We start from the raw sequence: 17,885 nt of genomic DNA on the forward strand, positions 1-17,885 counted from the left end.
GGTAAGATCTTTTTCTTTTGTGACCTTCTGTTTCGTCTTTTGCAGGGAAACAGAAGCTCACAAAAGAAACGCCACAGAGATCTGACCTGGGGCGACAGCGCGCATATCAGCAGAGAGGGCTCTGCATGCCACCTCTGGCATGCGTGCCATAATTTCGCCATCACAGTTCTACACTAATGCCAAATCATGTGTGATAAACAATCCATTGTAATAATTGCCTAGGACAGTGATGGTGAACCTATGGCACGTGTGCCACAGATGGCACGCGGAGCCATTTGTCAGGGCATGCGCACGCTGGCCAGCTGACTTCACCCTTTTTTAAAGCCATTTTTCGCCCTCCCCAAGCTCCAGAGCCTTTATAGGAGCCTGGGGAGGGCGAAAAGAGCCCCCTCGCCCCCCCTTGGAGGCTTCATGAGCTTCCCTGGAGCCTCCGGAGCGCAAAAAACCGGCCCTACGGGCAAACCGGAAATTCGGAACGGACTTCCTGTTTGCTTGGAGGGTCATTTTGACTGCTCCGGAGGCTTCAGGGAAGCGTCCTGAAGGTCCCTCAAGCCTTTGGAGCTCTCAAAACGACCCTCCGAGCAAACCGTAAGTGACTTACGGTTTGCTTGGAGGTTCGTTTTGAGTGCTCCGGAGGCTTCAGGGAAGCGTTCGGAAGGTCCCCCAAGTCTTCGGAGCGCTCAGAATGACCCTCCGAGCAAACCGGAAGTCACTTCCGGTTTGCTCGGAGGGTCGTTTTGGCGGCTCCGGAGGCTTCAGGGAAGCATCCTGAAGGTCCCTCAAGCCTTCGGGGCGCTCAAAATGACCCTCCGAGCAAACCGGAAGTCACTTCCCGTGGGGGTGTGTGTTTTCGCCCTCCCCAGGCTCCTATAAAGCCTCTGGAGCCTGGGGAGGGCAAAAAAAGCATGCAAAAAATGGGGGGGGGGTCACGCCTGTAGTGCAGGCATGCACACTGGGGGGGTAGTGCATTGCATTATGGGTGCGGCACGCCCGCACACTATCCCCCTGCGCTCCCCCCACTTATGGCACGCGAGCCAAAAAAGGTTCATCGCTGGCCTAGGATAAGGGTCGGCAACCTTAAACACTCAAAGAGCCACAAAGGTCCTAACTGGAAGCCCCCCGTTCAATCCTGGAGCCGACCGGAAGTCCAGTTCCTCCACCATAGAGTCTCCTCCTAGCGTGGCGTCCTTTTTCCTGTACCTGTCCTAACCGAACATTCTATCAATTGTGGAGCCAACTGGCGACAGGGAGCCGCTGCCCAGGGATGAAAGAGCCACATGCGGCTCCTGAGCCACGGGTTGCCGACCCCTGGCCTAGGATGAAATTATTCCAAGAAAATAGATATGACACTTTTATCCATTTTAGACCCTTGATTTTGGCCAGAAACCAAAAAGAACCGCTTTCTATCGGATCGCTCACAGATTGCCCTTGCTGAACATTTTAAAGTTACAGTAGGGCTGAAAGAGTAACTTTAGGATTGGTCCTCGCACTTAAGACCATTGCAGTGTCCTGCGGTCATGTGATTACCATTTGTATGTTGTAATACTTACTAACTGAATTGAGCAAGCTGAGTCAATGGTAAAATTGCAAGTCGTGGTCCTACGATCTTTCGTCTAACAATCACATCGCTTAGCAACCGAGTTGTTGGTCCCAGTTGTGGTTGCTAAGTGAGGACTACCTGTGTTTGTCTTTCCATTCAGGATTCGTGATACAGGTAGTCCGCGACTTACATCAGTTAACGGCCGTTGCAGTATCCCCATAAGTTATGTAATCAAAATTCAGTCACTTGGCAATTGACTCGTATTTATGACAGTGTCCTGGGATTGTGGGATTCCCCTTTTGCAACCTTCTGACAAGCAAAGTCAATGAGGAAGCCAGATTCACTTAACAACCAGGCTACTAACTTTACATTTGCGGGGATTCACTTAACAACAGTGGCAAGCAAGATGATACAATGGGGCAAAGCTCACTTAACATATATCTCACTTAACAAAAGAAATTTTGGGCTCAATCATGGTCGTAAGTCGAGGACTACCTATACTATAGTTATACAATCAGCAAATCACCAAATGTGCAGTGTAACACCCTATGTCGCTCCAGATTGTGGAACAGCAAGTCTTCCATCTGCTTCTCCCTTGCTTCTCAGTTTTGGGAGTACGCATAAGGGAAAATGAAAGGGATGCAGTGGCTCAGTGGCTAAGACACTTGTCGATCCGAAAGGTTGGCAGTTTGGCCGTTCGAATCCCTAGCGCCGCGTAACGGAGTGAGCTCCCATTACTTGTCCCACTTTCTGCCAACCTAGCAGTTCGAAAGCATGTAAAAAAGCGCTGGCTCTTCGGCTTTGAAACAGAGATGAGCACCGCCCCCTGGAGTCGGGAACGACTAGCGAGGGGAACCTACTACCTTTACCATTACCTAATAACTCAAATGGCATCAATTATTCTCTTTTGACTTACATTTTAGCCCCTTCATATACCATTAAGCCCACCCTCTGACTTCCTTGTACATGCACTCCAGGCCAGCAGATTAGAGCATCTTCATTCAAACTTTAAATCAGGGGTCTTCAAACGTGGAAATTTAAGACAGAGGGATAGAATCAAGATCACGTGACGTGTTTATACCACTCTATGGTGCCTTAGTAAGACCACACTTTGAATGCTGCATCCAGATGTTGAGATTCTAGAAAGAGAAGAGGACCAAAGATGATTAGACAAAAACATATGAAGAACGGTTGCAGGAATGTTGGGTTTAATGAAGGGGACACGGTGGCCCAGTGGCTAAGACGCTGAGTTTGTCGATCAGAAAAGTCAGCAGTTCGGCGGTTCGAATCCCTACTGCCGCGTAACAGAGTGAGCTCCCATTACTTGTCCCAGCTTCTTCCAACCTAGCAGTTCAAAAGCATGTAAAAATGCAAGTAGAAAAATAGGGACCCACTTTGGTGGGAAGGTAACAGCGTTCTGTCCGCCTTTGGCATTTAGTCATGCCGGCCACGTGACCACGGAGGTGACTTCGGACAGCGCTGGATCTTCGGCTTTGAAACTGAGATGAGCACCGCCCCCTAGAGTGGGAAAGGACTAGATGCATGTGCGAGGGGAACTTTTACCTTTACTATAAGGGAAAATAGAAAATTTGGTGGTTGCTAAAAATATATATGTATGTATGTGTGTATTATGCATGTATGCATATATGTATTTTGCTTGATTCATGTTAAGCCTGGAAATTTTAAGTTAAATTTTAGCCGTGAATTAATACTAATAATGTTAATTAGCTTAGCTTTTGGTTCCCCAACCACTGCTTATTTTTTTCTTTTATGTGGTCCTTGACTTACGACTGTAACGGAATTTCCATCGTCAGTCATGATGATCATAAGTCAAGGCACCCACATAACTGGACCCGATTTTATTACTCCTTTTGTAGTGGTCACTAAGAGAACATTGTGGTTGTTAAGTGAATGCTGTGGTTGTTAAGCCAATAAATGTAACTATGGGTGTTTTTTTGCCGGAAATTGGCTGAAATGTCATAAATCGGTTGTAAAAGTGAGCTGGTTGTCAAGCACCCTAAATGCAATCGTATGATCCCGGGGGCCTGTGTGGCCATCGGGAACTCCAGAAACAGGTCATAAGTAGCTTTTGATGGGTGTGTTGTAACTTCAAATGGTCACTAAGTGAGGTCGACGTGTACTTGCTTTTTCAATTAGACTATTTGGAGTAATTCTTAACTCAATAAGAGTTGCATACCTCTGTTTACACTGACTAGCAAAAACTTTCCCCGAATGTTTTGTAAGTCCTGCCAACTGAATATTTATCCCTTTTGCAGATATAACAATTTCTTGAGGGCTGGAATTATTCGCCATGGCTACTTCTTGTGGCTTTCCTCTGCAGCAGAGTCCCTATATACATACCTAAGAAGAATATATCGAATTAAAAGTGAAAGAATTACAAGTAGAAGACAATGCATTTCTTTATGAATTTGTAATTGAGACATGATGATTGATTTGTTTTTTTTTTTAAAAAAATGATCTGGAAACAAGCCAAGTCTGTTTTGCCAGCAGGGTTGATGAGGCCACTTGGGTGTAAGATCAGATATGCTGCGAAATACATTTAATTTTTCTCTGCCTCTGTTTTTTGGGTTCTACCCTACTTTCTTTTAATTGCCTTGCATGTTATGACCTATATATGCTGATTTCCTAAGAATACTTACAAACAGTCCCAAAATGTAGGCCACTTAACAGACGAAGTTGAGCAAAGAAAATATGGCTTTTATGTGCGCTTATAGGAAAGAAGAACTTTGCAGTAAAATCAGTATAATCAAAATCTGAACAGAATTTATTCTACTGAAGCTCTTCCTCGTGGCCACATTAATCAGTTTTCCTTCTGTCCTCGGCAATTTCAGGCAGCCCGTTTATTATCTCAATTTACATGGCAGCCCATCTCAAAATCATAACTCTGGGCTGCTAACAATGTTTAAAGACACTTTTGATTTAAACCTTCCATTCAGTCATGTTTGATTCTGAGAGAATGCCCGGAGAAGTCCCTGCAGTTTTCTTGACATTTTTCAGAAGTGGTGTGTCATTGTCTCCTCCTTAGGGTTGAGAGAAAATGACTGGCCCAGCAGACTTCGTGACCAAGGTGGGATTAGAACTCATCTCCTCCCCGTTCCTAGCCTGATGCCTTTACTACTAAACCAAACTGGTTCTCAAAAACACCATTGAAAAAAATATAAAACAATAAAGACAATAATATGCTTAAAATCTACAATTCAGATAAAAACAGAATAACAGAGTCGGAAGGGACCTTGGAGATCTTCTAGATCAACCCCCTCTTCAAACAGATCTTCTAGTTCAGGGGTGCCAAACTTATACAATACAATAGCAGAGTTGGAAGGGACCTTGGAGGTCTTCTAGTCCAACCCCCTGCCTAGGCAGGAAACCCTGATACCGTTTCAGACAAATGGCTATCCAACATCTTCTTAAAGACTTCCAGTGTTGGGGCATTCACAACTTCTGGAGGCAAGCTGTTCCACTGATTAATTGTTCTAACTGTCAGGAAGTTTCTCCTCAGTTCTAAGTTGCTTCTCTCCTTGATTAGTTTCCACCCATTGCTTCTTGTCCTGCCTTCAGGTGCCTTGGAGAATAGTTTGACTCCCTCTTCTTTGTGGCAACCCCTGAGGTATTGGAAGACTGCTATCATGTCTCCCCTGGTCCTTCTTTTCATTAAACTAGACATACCCAGTTCCTGCAACCGTTCTTCATATGTTTTAGTCTCCAGTCCCCTAATCATCTTTGTTGCTCTTCTCTGCACTCTCTCCAGAGTCGAACTTGATTTCATTGAGGGCCACATCAGGGCTGTGTTTGACCTCGGGGTGTGTGGCCAGTGTAGGCATGGCCAGCTCGACATCACTCATGTCTGGAGCACGTGTGGGGGGGTAGGTGTGGCCCTCCCGACCTCCATTTTCTCTGGCAGAGGGCTGCAGGAGGCCGTCGTAGCTGAAAACAGACCTAAGGAGGCCCTCCTGAGCTTCATTTTCTCTGGCAGAGGCACCGTGGCCCGGTCCTTCATTGTTTCCAGAGCGGCCCTGTGGGCCAGCTCTAAGCATCCCACAGCTGGATCCAGCCCGCAGGCCTTGAGTTTAACATCCCTGTTGTAGTTCAACATCCTCATATACCATTCCAAACAAGTTGTCCAATCTCTTCTTAAAAACTTCCAGTGTTGGAGCACACACAACTTCTGGTGGCAAGTCGTTCCACTGGTTAATTGTTCTCACTGTGGGGACATTTCTCCTTAGTTCTAGGTTGCTTCTCTCTTTGATTGGTTTCCAATCCACCCATTGCTTCTTGTCCTGCTTTCAGGTGCCTTGGAGAATAGGTTGACCCCTCCGCTTTGTGGCGGCCTCTCAAATACTGGAACACTGCTATCATATCATCCCTGGTCCTTCTTTTCATTACCAAATTCCTGCAACCGTTCTTCATATGTTTTAGCCTCCAGTCCCCTAATCATCTTTGTTGCTCTTCTCTGCACTCTTTCTAGAATCTCAACAACTTTTTTATATCATGGCAATTAAAACTGCAGTATTCCAAGTGGGGTCTTACCAAGGCATTATAAAGTGGTATTAACACTTCACATGATCTTGATTCTATCCCTCTGTCAATGCAGCCTAGGACTGTGTTGGCTTTTTTTGGCAGCCGCCACACACTCCTGGTTCATATTTAAGTGATTGTCCACTGGGACTCCAAAATCCTTCCCACAATTAACTGCTATTGAGCCAGGTGTCACATATACGGTACCTGTGCATTTTGTTTTCCTTGCCTAAAGGTAGAACCTTACTTTTCTCACTATTGAATTTCATTTTGTTAGATAGGGCCTAGTGTTCAAGTCTGTCAAGATCCTTCCTGTATCTTGAGCCTACCTCCTGGACAAACAAGAAACAAACTAGAAAAAGTGAGAAAGAAACTCAAGATTGCCCCAACTTGATTCTCTTTGGCATAAGAAGGAGGGAAGAGAAAACAGTCGGGTTTTCTGATGTTTTTTGGTGGTCCCTTCCCGACCTGGCCTGCTTGGAAGGTGTGATACTGGATGATTTTATCGACAAATCGTTGGGCAGAAATATCTCAGCTGTTTTCTGAAAGGTAGGGCATTCTTTATCCTAAATAAGACAGTTGGTTGACAGCCAACTAAGGGTAGAGAAATGAGAGTCAAATGACAATAAATATTGTCTTTTGACAGTAAATAGTGTCACTCCATTGATTTTGAATCTGGATCTTTGAAAAAAAGCTCAAAGCGTCTCCATTTTCAGCATCTGATGCCACTGTTGTTGTTTTTTTGTTCAAGAAATAGCAAGAGATAATAACTTACGTTGTCAGCTTTCAGGAATGCATTGGGCGTTTAAATAATGCCAGTGGCAGCCGTGGAAGGAAATTTCAGGAGTGTCAGAATTGAACAGCAACTTGACAGAATGGGATGAAACAGCGAATTCATTATATATTAAACTGTTCGTTGTATAATGAAAGACTTGATGAAAGACTATATTTTTGTGCCAGCACCTGCCGGAAGGCCTCGTTTGCAATAGAAGTTAGAAAAACCAGAATGAGAATTGGGAATTACCTGGTTGTAAACCAAAGTGAATATCTATTGCAGTCCATCTATTTGTGGATTTCAACTCCCAGAATTCCCCAACCAGCATGGCTGGCTGGGGGAATTCTGGGAGTTGTAGTCCACAAGTCTTAAAAGTTTTCCAAGGTTGGAACCCCTGATTTATAGGTTTAACAATGTACCTTTATTAAGGGACAGTGGCTTTTTCTGTAAATGGGGAATGTAACAGCAATCACAAGAATATCCACAATAAAAAGATATCGCTCACCTATGGTTGGAATGGTAAATTATGATGATGTTGTACGTTTTAGTGCTATCCAAGCTGAATGTGGGAGACTCAAGATTTTTTTTCACAAAGTGTTCCTGGCTAAAATATGGAGATCTATGTCACTCTGGGCCGTGAGCCACCAGTGCAGTGTTTCTCAACCTTGGCGACTTTAAGTCCTGTGGACTTCAACTCCCAGAATCCCCCAGCTGGGATTCTGCACTCGTGGGCTATGAACTGTTTGCAACGGGGCCGTGGAAACGGCGGGCGAGAGCATGGATGCATCCTCACTTGCATGAGCAACGGCAGGCACGCAAGCATGTTGCTTGTGCAAATGGAGCTGTGTGCACATGCTTGCCAGCCGCTCATGCAAAGCCATCCCCTTCCCCCCTCCCCTGCCGGTCCCCAAGGAAAGGTTGGGGAACTGTATTCTATACCGTGAAATATCTGATGGCAATCAAGCTGGATGGCTTTAAAAAGAGATTGGACATGATTGGAGAAGGCTACAATATGGGTTCCCAGATTACTGGACTCGTGACTGCATTTTATCTTTCATTAATAGAGGTAGTGTGTTTGTGAATGGTGGGGGGACATGAACAAGAGCAGCGTTTTTTCAAACTTGCCAATATTAAGGTGGGTGGACTTCAAATCCCAGAGTTCCCCAGCCATGCTCCCAGGATTCTGACCTAGGCCTCCCAAGATCATGAAGCCAACTCCTCGTCCCGATAAAACCTCTTTTATTTCTGTTAAAGGGAATTCCTCTCCAGCAAAGTCCCGGCAAACAGTCTTTCAAGAGATTTCACAACTACAGACCTTCATCAGGCTTGGAGAGCTGCCAGGCTGATATCTTCCAAACGCCATGCTGTAGCAGCAATTACTTGGCAAGAAGTCAAGAATAGATCTTTACCCTAATGAATTGAACTAATTACCTCCTGCAAACTCCCCTCCCCTTTCGCTCCTCTTATTTCCTCTGGGAAGGGCCATTCATCATCCACCTGTGGCCTTACTCCCAGGTCGACTCCTGTTCTTTAGCTGTTCCCTTGGTCTGGCAACTTTGGGAACAGGCTCCAGCTGTTCTTCTGCCTCACTGATGTCTGACTCTGAAGGCAGCTGATAACTGGCATACGGCCCTGGCCCTATCTCTGCCTCCGACACAGAACCCTCATCAGAGCCTTCCCCAGACTCCAGGACTGGCCCATCTTCCTCCCCAACCTCCTCACTGTGAGTCTGCCGCCAGCTCCTCTGACCGCTGGTGGGCCACAACACCTTGCAAGTCCATACAGTTAGTCCTTGACTTATAACAGTTGGTTTAGTGTCGGTTCAAAGTTGCAGCTAAAAAATTAATGTATAACCTGTCCTTGCAATTTTGATTGCTGCACATCCACATGGTCACATGATCCCAATTCAAGCCCTTGGCAACCAGCTTGCACTTACAACCGGTTGTAGCCTCCTCCGGTGGTCATGTGACCATGATTTGTGACCTTCCCAACTGGTTTCCTGCAAAATATATCAATTGAGAAAGCTGGTTTCGCTTAACAATCACTTAACGAGTGAAGTGACTTGCTTTATGACCGTGGTAAAACGGTATAAAATTGGATTGTTGACACACTGGCTTAAGACAGAAATTGTGGTTCCAATTGTGGTCATAAGTTTGAGACGACCTATACGTCTTAAAGTTGCCAAGTTTGAAAAACACTGAATTAAGGAGTAGTGTTATGCTGTACAGGTAGTCCTCAACTTACGACAGTTCATTTAGTGACCATTCAAAGTTCCAAAAGCACTGAAAAACGTGACTTATGACCGTTTCTCATAGTTACACCCTTTGCAGCATCCCCATCGAAATTGATCGAAATTCAGACGTTTGGCAACTGCTTCATATTTATGACGATTCTTGTATCCCGGGCTCCCCTTTTGCAGCAAAGCAAAGTCAATGGGGAAGCCAGATTTGCTTAACAACTGGGCTACTAACTTAACAACTGCAGTGATTCACTTAACAAACGTGGCAAGACAGGTCGTAAAATGGGGCAGAGCACACTTAACAAATGCCTCATTTAACAACAGAAATTTTGGGCTCCATTGTGGTCATACGTTGAGGACTACCTGTGTTTGTCCTGCTTACGGTCTTCCCTGTTGCACTTGGCTGACCGTTGTTAAAAAGAATGCAGCAGCCTCTGCAGATGTTTGGTCCGATTCAGTAGAGATCTTGTGATTTTTCCTGGTCTATCTCTAACAAAAAATGTGCAGAGGAAACCTAAACGGGAAACAAATATTGAACTACTGGGTCAAAATGGCGTGGGAAGCAAGTGGAATGCTGAGAGTGCTAATTGAAGACAATATAATATGTATTGAGGAAATGTTGTGTTCAATCAGAATAGAGCTCGAAGGGACCTCGGAGGTCTTCTCCATAGTGAGGGGAGGAATATGCAGGATGCGTTGACCTTGTCCTCTCTTGATTGGACTGAGTCAGGTAAGCTCTTTTAGCCACGCCTTGGTCACCAGGCTCCATCCAGTTATCGACTCAGTCCATCTACCGACGGCTGTGTTCATCCTGAGATCCTGAAGAAACTAACCCCACCGGAGGCACTGAGGAGCCCTTAAAAAGGTTAGAAACAATCTTGGAGGCATCAGCCAAGGGCGGGAGAGGCACGACAAAGGCCAAAAAGGAAGCATATCTCCACCAAGGGGGCTAAAGAGGCAGGCTGTGGATCCAACCCCCCCCCCCCAAGCCTAGCTCCAAGTATGAAAGGCAGAGGCACCAAGCCTTCGAGCGCATCGGCCACAAGGCCAGCAGCAAGAAGACACCCCCCCCCTCCTGGGCCTGGAACCTGAGGAATGATTACCAGGTTTCTCTTCACCTGGCAGGGCTGCAGAAGGGGACCCCTCCCTCCAGGTGAGGATTCCCTTCGACTCCTCGGGCTTTGTCATCCTGTGTTCTGGCAACCTTGCTGTCATGATTTATGCAAGCCCTATTCAATCCTTTTCTGAGTGCCTGACTAGCCGGAGAAGCCCAGACAGGGCAACGAGGCTCAGATCACTGCTGAGGCTTTCCCTTTAAAGAAGGTCTTCCCTTTAAGGAAAAACTTTCTCTTTAAGGAAGAGAAAGGAAAGCAGCTGGAGGAGGGGGTGGCAAGGCTCTCAGCGAGCTGCTGTTAACAGCAGGAGGCCACAGGGGAGAGTGTGGCAACTGTTAGTAGTACAAGCCGCTTTTTCAAAGCCCTGACCAGCAGGGCTGTTGTATTTGCCGCGCAGCGCCATTTGAAAAGAAGGGGGAGGAGAGTCCCCACGTGGTCCAAGATGGCAGCCTCCTGCAGCTCGGAGGACACAGGCAGGAATCAAGTCCTCCCTTCTAAAGCCCACTGGAAGGGCAGAAGAGCTTCCAATCAGGTTAGAGATTACCCCTGAAGGTCCATCCAAGGATGGGGGCAGCAAGGCAAAAAGCAAAATGAAGCACACCTCCTCCAGGGCGGCTAAAGAGGCAAGCTCCGGCTCCAAACCTGCCTCTAAATATGAAAGGCAGAGGCATAAAGCCCTAGGGCGCATTTGCCATAAGGCCATCAGCAAGAAGGCTCTCCCTGGTCTGGAGCCTGATGCGATCACAGAGGAGGATCCCTCCCAGCAAATGAGGATTCCCGTTGATACCTCAGGCGTTTGGGGATCTATCCAGGGATGGCAGTCACCCTCGCTACAGGGCATTCTCCTCAAGCCTCCCGAGGCAGAACAGTGTAAAGATGAGGTTATTTTGAGTTCCCCTCGAGTAAAAGGGACATTGAAGTTGAATCCCAAACTCTGTTTGCAGTCTAACTGAAATCAGCTGCCGGGATTTCCCCCACCCCCTCTTGGAGCAAAGAGGAACATCCCCTTTCAGTGAGAAAGGCTGATTATCTCTCCTGAGATGAAGGACTCTGTTGTGATTAAGAAAATATGTTAAAAGGGGGCCAAGAGTTGCATGAGAAATGCAGCGTCTGCCACCTAGCTGATTCAATCTGCTCTGCAAAGCCTGTTTTTGTTCTTCTCTGATACACTGAGAAAGCAGATCCTGCAAAGTTAGAAAAGCATGTTTCCTCTCTCTCCTTGTTTGAAAGCAAGATCGACCTTGTTTCCATCTAACTGAGCTCCAGGAGAAGGGGTCCAGGAATCGCATGATAAAGCAACCCCACCCCCTTCCCAACCTATGTAATTGAACTGCTGTTGTTAAGGCCAAACACATGTGGCCTAACAAAGAAAGAGAAACCTGATGCAGATTCCAAGCCTTACTCCTTAAGTGGTTGTAGAAGCCTAGTGGAAAGATCTCCATGGAAACGAAACTTGAATGAGAAAGACGTCAGCTAGCCCAGACCCGGCCTTCCAAATCCTCTGAACTTTAATGAGAAGTTGTCCTGACAACGAGGGGCAATAAAGACGCCCCAACCATCCCAACATCAGCTTACCTTGTGTGTGCAAAGCCTTCGGGCAGCTAAAGGGCCAAAAGGCAGATGTAGTTCAGCTGAAGACATTGTTATGCTCTTGTGGATTGGTTACTATTGTTTATGAATTATTTGGGAAGGGCTCAACCCCTATAGAAAGTACCAAACTAGCCAGTCCAAGACGGTTCCGAGTTCGGGTAAAGACCCTTAGGAATTCCAAAATTGGAGAGTCAGCTTGACAAATTTAACCAGCAGAATAGCCTTGGCAACTAGAGCCGAGGTGGCATAGGGGTTAGAGTGCAGTACTGCAGGCTACTTCAGCTGACTGCTAGCTGCACTTTGGCAGTTCAAATCTCACTGGCTCAAGATTGACTCAGCCTTCCGTCCTTTAACAGCAAGGAAGGTGCCATTACCAATTGCTCCAAACAGTAAGCACAAGCAGCGCCCACTAAGGGCTCCTGTACAAACTGCAATCCAGTATTTCAGGCCAACACTTGCAATGCCTAGTGGCCAACAAGTGATGTGCGCCTGCAGCTACAAAGCATTGCATCGTACCCTAGTGGCCAACTCGTGAACTGCGCCTGCATCTCCAAAGCCCTGCATCTCACTCTAGTGGCTGACCAGTGAACTGCGTCTGCGTCTACTGAGTTTTGCAACGCACTCTAGTGGCTGACACATGAACTGCGCCTGCATTTACAAAGTCTGGCAACACACTCTAGTGGCTGACACGTGAACTGCGCATGCATCTACGAGTTTTGCAGTGCACTTTAGTAGCTGACACGTTAACTGCGCCTGCATCTACAAAGTCTTGCAATGCACCCTAGTGGCCGACAAGTGAATTGAACTCAAAGAATTCATAATACATTCAAGAAATTTTCTGAGCTAATCCTAGTCATAGAATCATAGCACCCTTCTAGCCAGCTTCAGGAATTACAAGTTGGACTCCTTTGCTTCTGCGGAAGCCTCATTCGGACGTAGGGTGTTTCAGGCTGTTCACAGGGGGGGGGGGACACGCCTCACCAGGCATAAGTTTGGGTATATACTCAAATGTGTAACCCTCCCTAGGGACGTGTAGGCTTTTGTACATCCCATCCTGGATATTCCTCCCCTCACTATGGAGAAAGGGCGTTGGTACTTACCTGATACGCCTGATTCTGATAGTGGGGGAGGAGTATCCAACCCCTCGCTGATATGGGTATTTTACGAAATTGTTATGTTGTTTGTTGAACTGTTCTGTTGAAGTAATAAATAAAGGTTTGAAACTTAAATAAAGTCTCAAGTGGATGACACACGGGAGTCGGATAGAGTTCTTCGCCAATAACTGGGTGGAGCCTGGTGACCAAGGCGTGGCTAAAAGAGCTTATCTGACTCAGTCCAATCAGGAGAGGACAAGGTCAACCCATCCTGGATACTCCTCCCCCACTATGAGAAGAGGAGTATCAGGTAAGTACCAACGCCCTTTCTAGTCCAAACCCCTGCTCAAGCACGAGATCCTGGACCAGTGATGGCTAACCTTTTTGTTGCCGTGTGCCAAAAGGGTGCACGCATGTGTGACGGTGCTTATACCCATAATGCAATGTGCTGTGACAACCCCGTGTTCCCCCCGCCCCCTGCGCTCCTCCCACGCATGCGCACATGTCCCCCCCTGCGCCCCGTTTTCGGCCTAACAGGCCTCTCTGAAACCTGGGATCACAAACTGGGTGAAGGGGGGAGTACCCCCTGCGCTTCCCCACCCCCCTGTGCATGCACACACATGTCCTGCATACGCCTTTCCCCCCCCACATGCTCGGCAGAGACCCAAAAATCAGCTGGCCAGTGGGAGGTACATGTGCATGCGCAGTGGAGCTTAGCTGGGGCGACGGCTCACGTGCCCGCAGAGAGGGCTCTGCATGCCACCTGTAGCACACCTGCCATAGGTTCACCCCCATGGTCCTATACCATTATCAGACAAGTGACTGTCCAGTCTCTTCTTCAAAACCTCCAGTGATGAAGCACCCACAACTTCTGGAGGCAACTTCTGTTCCACTGGTTAATTGTCCTCCCTGTTAGGAAGTTTCTCCTTAATTCCAGGTTGCTTCTCTTCTTGGTTACTTTCCATCCATTGTTTCTTGTCCTGCCTTCAGGTGCTTTGGAAAATAAGTTGATCCCCCTCTTCTTTGTGGCAGACTCTCAAATACAGGAACGCAGCTATCATGTCCCCACCGAGTCCTTCTTTCCTCTAGACTGGCCAAACGTCCATAGTTTTCGTGTGCAAAACCTGAGAAGGAAAGTCCTATTTTGTCCGATAGGAGCAAATTCGGCAGAGTTCGGGGGTGTACGAAGAGAATACTTGCGGGATCGCATCCTCCCACATACATCCCTGCGGCCAATTCGCACTCACAGGGAGGGGCTTCTCCAGGTGCCGTCCACTAGGCAATGCCAGCAGGCGGCGCCAAGGAATAGGGCCTTCTCTGTGATGGGCCCAACCCTCTGGAATGACCTCCCCCCCGATATTAGAACCACCACGGACTTCCGCTCCTTCCGACAAAAATTGAAGACTCACCTGTTCCGATTAGCTGGCCTGGCATAATTATAACTGTTATAACTGTTACCTCCTGGAAATATATTTTTAGCTGGTATTTTAAGGGTATTGTTTTAAATTTAATTGATTTTAGGGGTTTTAAAGCCATATTTATATTCTTGCTGTACAGTTCTTTTAATTAACCTCCTCCATATTTATCTATTTAATGAATTTTACTGTGGATGATGTATTTGCTGTGTGGACTGTACACCGCCCCGAGTCCCTTTTGGGAGAGGGGGCGGTCTAGAAGTGCAAATAAATAAATAAATAAATAATAAATAAATACCCCCAAAAATAAAATGTAAAGGAAGGGCTGTTCAGAGACAACTATTTAAACTGCCCCCTCCCATCCTTCCTCTGAAGTTTAATTGCAGCTGCCTTCTTGGGTTACTTTCTTTTTTAGGTCAGGATTTCTTGCCTAATCTCCCTGGGACAGGCAGACGCAGACAAACAGCTTCTATAATCTTCACTTGGACAGCCCCAGCTTCAAGTAACAAGAGCCGCTTTGTTGATTTGCCAAACTACGGAGCGATTTACGAGGGGTTCCGTTTTGCAGAAGCTGGTTGAAAAATCTCTCAAGCTCTCTCAGCACAAAGCTGCCTTCAAGCAAGGAAGGTATGTTTATTTTATTTTGTTTTTTAACAATCCTCTTTTGCTTTCTTTTATATTTTGTTTCCTCAGCTTGAATTATTGGGGAGGCGACTGTCTTATGGGACAGGAAGGAATCAGGATTGCATGACGCAGGTAGTCCTCGACTTACGGCCACTATCCAGCCTAATATTTATCTAGCTAAGCGAGGCATTTGTTAAGTGAGTTTTGCCCCCTTTTACGACCTTCCTCGTCGCAGTTGTTAAGTGAATCCCTGCCGTGGTTACGTTAGTAACACGGTTGTGAAGTGAATCTGGCTTCCCCATTGACTCTTTGTCAGAAGGTCGCAAAAGGGGATCACGTGATCTCGGGACACTGCAACCGTCATAAATAGAATCTGTTGCCAAGCGGCTGAATGTGACCATGGGGATGATGCAACGGTCGTAAGTGTGAAAATTGGTCGTAAGTCACTTTCAATAACATAACTTTGAACAGTCAATAAATGAACTGTTGTAAATCTAGGACTTCCTGCACGCATTCAATTACCCTGTTTCCCTGAAAATAAGCCCTCCCCGGATAATAAGCCCTCCCCGAAAATATTGCAACACAGCAGCAGCCCTTAAGTGACCACGCTCGCCGCCTCCTGCACCTCAAAAATAATAAGACCTCCCTGAAAATAAGGCCAAGCACTTATTTCGGTGGGGGGATGTCAAAAGAAATAAGACCCTGTCTTATTTTGGGGGAAACACTAGCATTATTTGAGAAATGTCTTCATATAGCCTGCCTGTTATGGAGTCCATAGTACAGGGGAAATAAATGAATAGCAAACGATTTAATAGTCAGCAGAGCATTCAACTCTCACCCAAATTTCTCTTCTTCCCTTGGCAGAGATTGATTGGAAGGCTTTTATTTTGGTAGATCGGGTAGCATTCCCAGTGCCTAGTTCAGGAGGGAGACCTGTTGAGGTAAGTGTGTGCGGCTAGTCCTCAACATCCAGCCATTTGTTTGTTTAGTTGTGACCCTTTGAAGTCACAACTGCATTGAAAAAAGTGATTGATGACCATTTTTCACACTTGTGACCGTTGCAGCATCCCTGTGGTCATGCGATCAAAATTCTGCCGTTTGGCAACTAGCATGCGTTTATGACGGTTGCGGTGTCCCGGGGTCATGGGATCCCCTTTTGCGACCTTCTGACAAGCAAAGTCAATGGGGAAGCCAGATTCACTTAACAACTGGGTTACTAACTTTGCAACTGCAGGAATTCATTTAACAATTCTAAGGAGAAAGGTCGTAAAACTCACCTAACAACTGTCTTGCTTAGCAACGGAAATTTTGGGCACCGTTGTGGTCATAAGTCAAGGACTACCTGTGGCATTTTGCTCCTTAGGGGCAGAGATAATTCTTTGATAAGTGGATCCCTTAGAAATGGTTAGAAGTTCCCCTTAGCCTTCCTTATCCTATCCTTGAAGATTAGTTGCAGGCCTCAAATGATCAGGCTCTCATTATCATGTTTTGAACCCACTGTCCGAAGTTTCTAATGCTGGGAAAGGTAGAAGGAAAATGTTCTGACCGAGGCTTCCCAAGAGCATGAAGCAAACTCCTCGTCCCGACAAAAAACCCTTGTATTAATTGACTGTGAATTCTGCTCATTCACATCCAGCAAACTCTTTCAAGGGAGGATTTACAGTCACAGACCTTCTCTGGCTTGGAGAGCTGCCAGGCTGATATCTGCAGAACTTGGCAAGGAGTCTCGGAGAGTCACTAACCAATTAGGGAACTTATTATCTCCTGCAAACTTCACTCCCCTTTCGCTCCTCTTTTATTTCCTCTGGGAGGAGCCATTCATCATCTGGCCTTATTCCCAAGTTCTTTAGTTGTTCCCTTCGTCTGGCAACTCTGAACAGGTGCACACAGGGAACAGGCTCCAGCTGTTCATCTGCCTCACTGATGTCTGATTCCGAAGGCAGCTGATAACTGGCATACAGCTCTGGCCCCCTCTCTGCCCCCGACACAGAGCCCTCATCAGAGCCTTCCCCAGACTCAGAACTGGCCCAGGTTCCTCCCCAACCTCCTCACTGTTTGAATGCTGACAGCTCTGCTGGCCCCTGGCGGGCCACAAAAAAAAAAAAGAGAAGAGAAGCAAGATGAATGGACTCAGTTACAATGGTGATGGGTAGGCCCTTGGAAGAGCTGAAGGGCCAGGTTGTCCTGGAGAAAATCTATGTTTATGGAGTCAGCACCAACCTAATGGTTATGAATGAGGGAATTGGTGGTTATAAATGAGGGAATTGGTGGTTATAAATGAGGGAATACACTGCAGCGGTGTGAAGCTCGATTTCATTGAGGGACGCATCAGGTCTGTGTTTGACCTCAAGGGGTCGTGGCCAGGGGGCATGGCCAGCTCGATATGACTTGTGTCAGAGCCTGCGGTGGCCCAAGCACTCTTCCAGCGAAAACAGGCTTCCGGGCTCCATTTTCAGCTGCAATGGCTTCCTGCAACCCTCTGCCAGCGAAAAGGGAGCTCGGGTGGGCCGTATGTGGCCCTCCCGAGCTCAGTTTTTGCTGGTACAGACACCTCAGGCTGGTTCTTTACTGTTTCCAGGGCGGCCCTGTGGGCCAGATCTAAGTACCCCACAGGCCGGATCTGGCCCACGGGCCTCGAGTTTGACACCCCCTGGAATACAGGTAGTCCTGGACTTACAACCATTTAGCAACCGTATGAAGCTCCATCCAAACTGAAAAAAAGTGGCTTTAAAACGGTCCTCACACTTACGACCGTCATAGCATCCACACAACTACATCTTCAAAATGTGGGTGCTTGGCATGCCAAGGTTCTGACTAATGAGCCCAAGCAAATCAGGACTTTTGTTTTCCTCAAAAGAATTCCTTTATTGGGCACATCATATCGGCACACTTAGCGTAAAACCAACTCTTGATTCTTTCCCGCAGTTTCAGCACAGTTCAAACCAGCAGCAACCCTT

General features: G+C 46.8%; 1 protein-coding gene across 2 annotated transcripts in view; it reads left to right on the forward strand.

Annotated features, from left to right (window-relative positions):
* SLC25A42 (solute carrier family 25 member 42) overlaps window positions 1-17,885 on the forward strand; it is a 51,618-nt gene that overhangs the window by 11,972 nt on the left and 21,761 nt on the right. Inside the window, exons 2-3 of one of the 2 annotated variants that reach the window (XM_081939137.1) lie at window positions 14,720-14,931; window positions 15,793-15,869. The gene's annotated coding sequence lies outside the window, so the exon portion shown is untranslated. The remainder of the gene's footprint in view (window positions 1-14,719; window positions 14,932-15,792; window positions 15,870-17,885) is intronic. The other variant, XM_081939138.1, reaches the window with a different exon arrangement.

The sequence above is a fragment of the Natrix helvetica genome (assembly GCF_964273705.1).
Source record: "Natrix helvetica genome assembly, chromosome: 1".
NCBI classification, from domain to species: Eukaryota; Metazoa; Chordata; class Lepidosauria; order Squamata; family Natricidae; genus Natrix; species Natrix helvetica.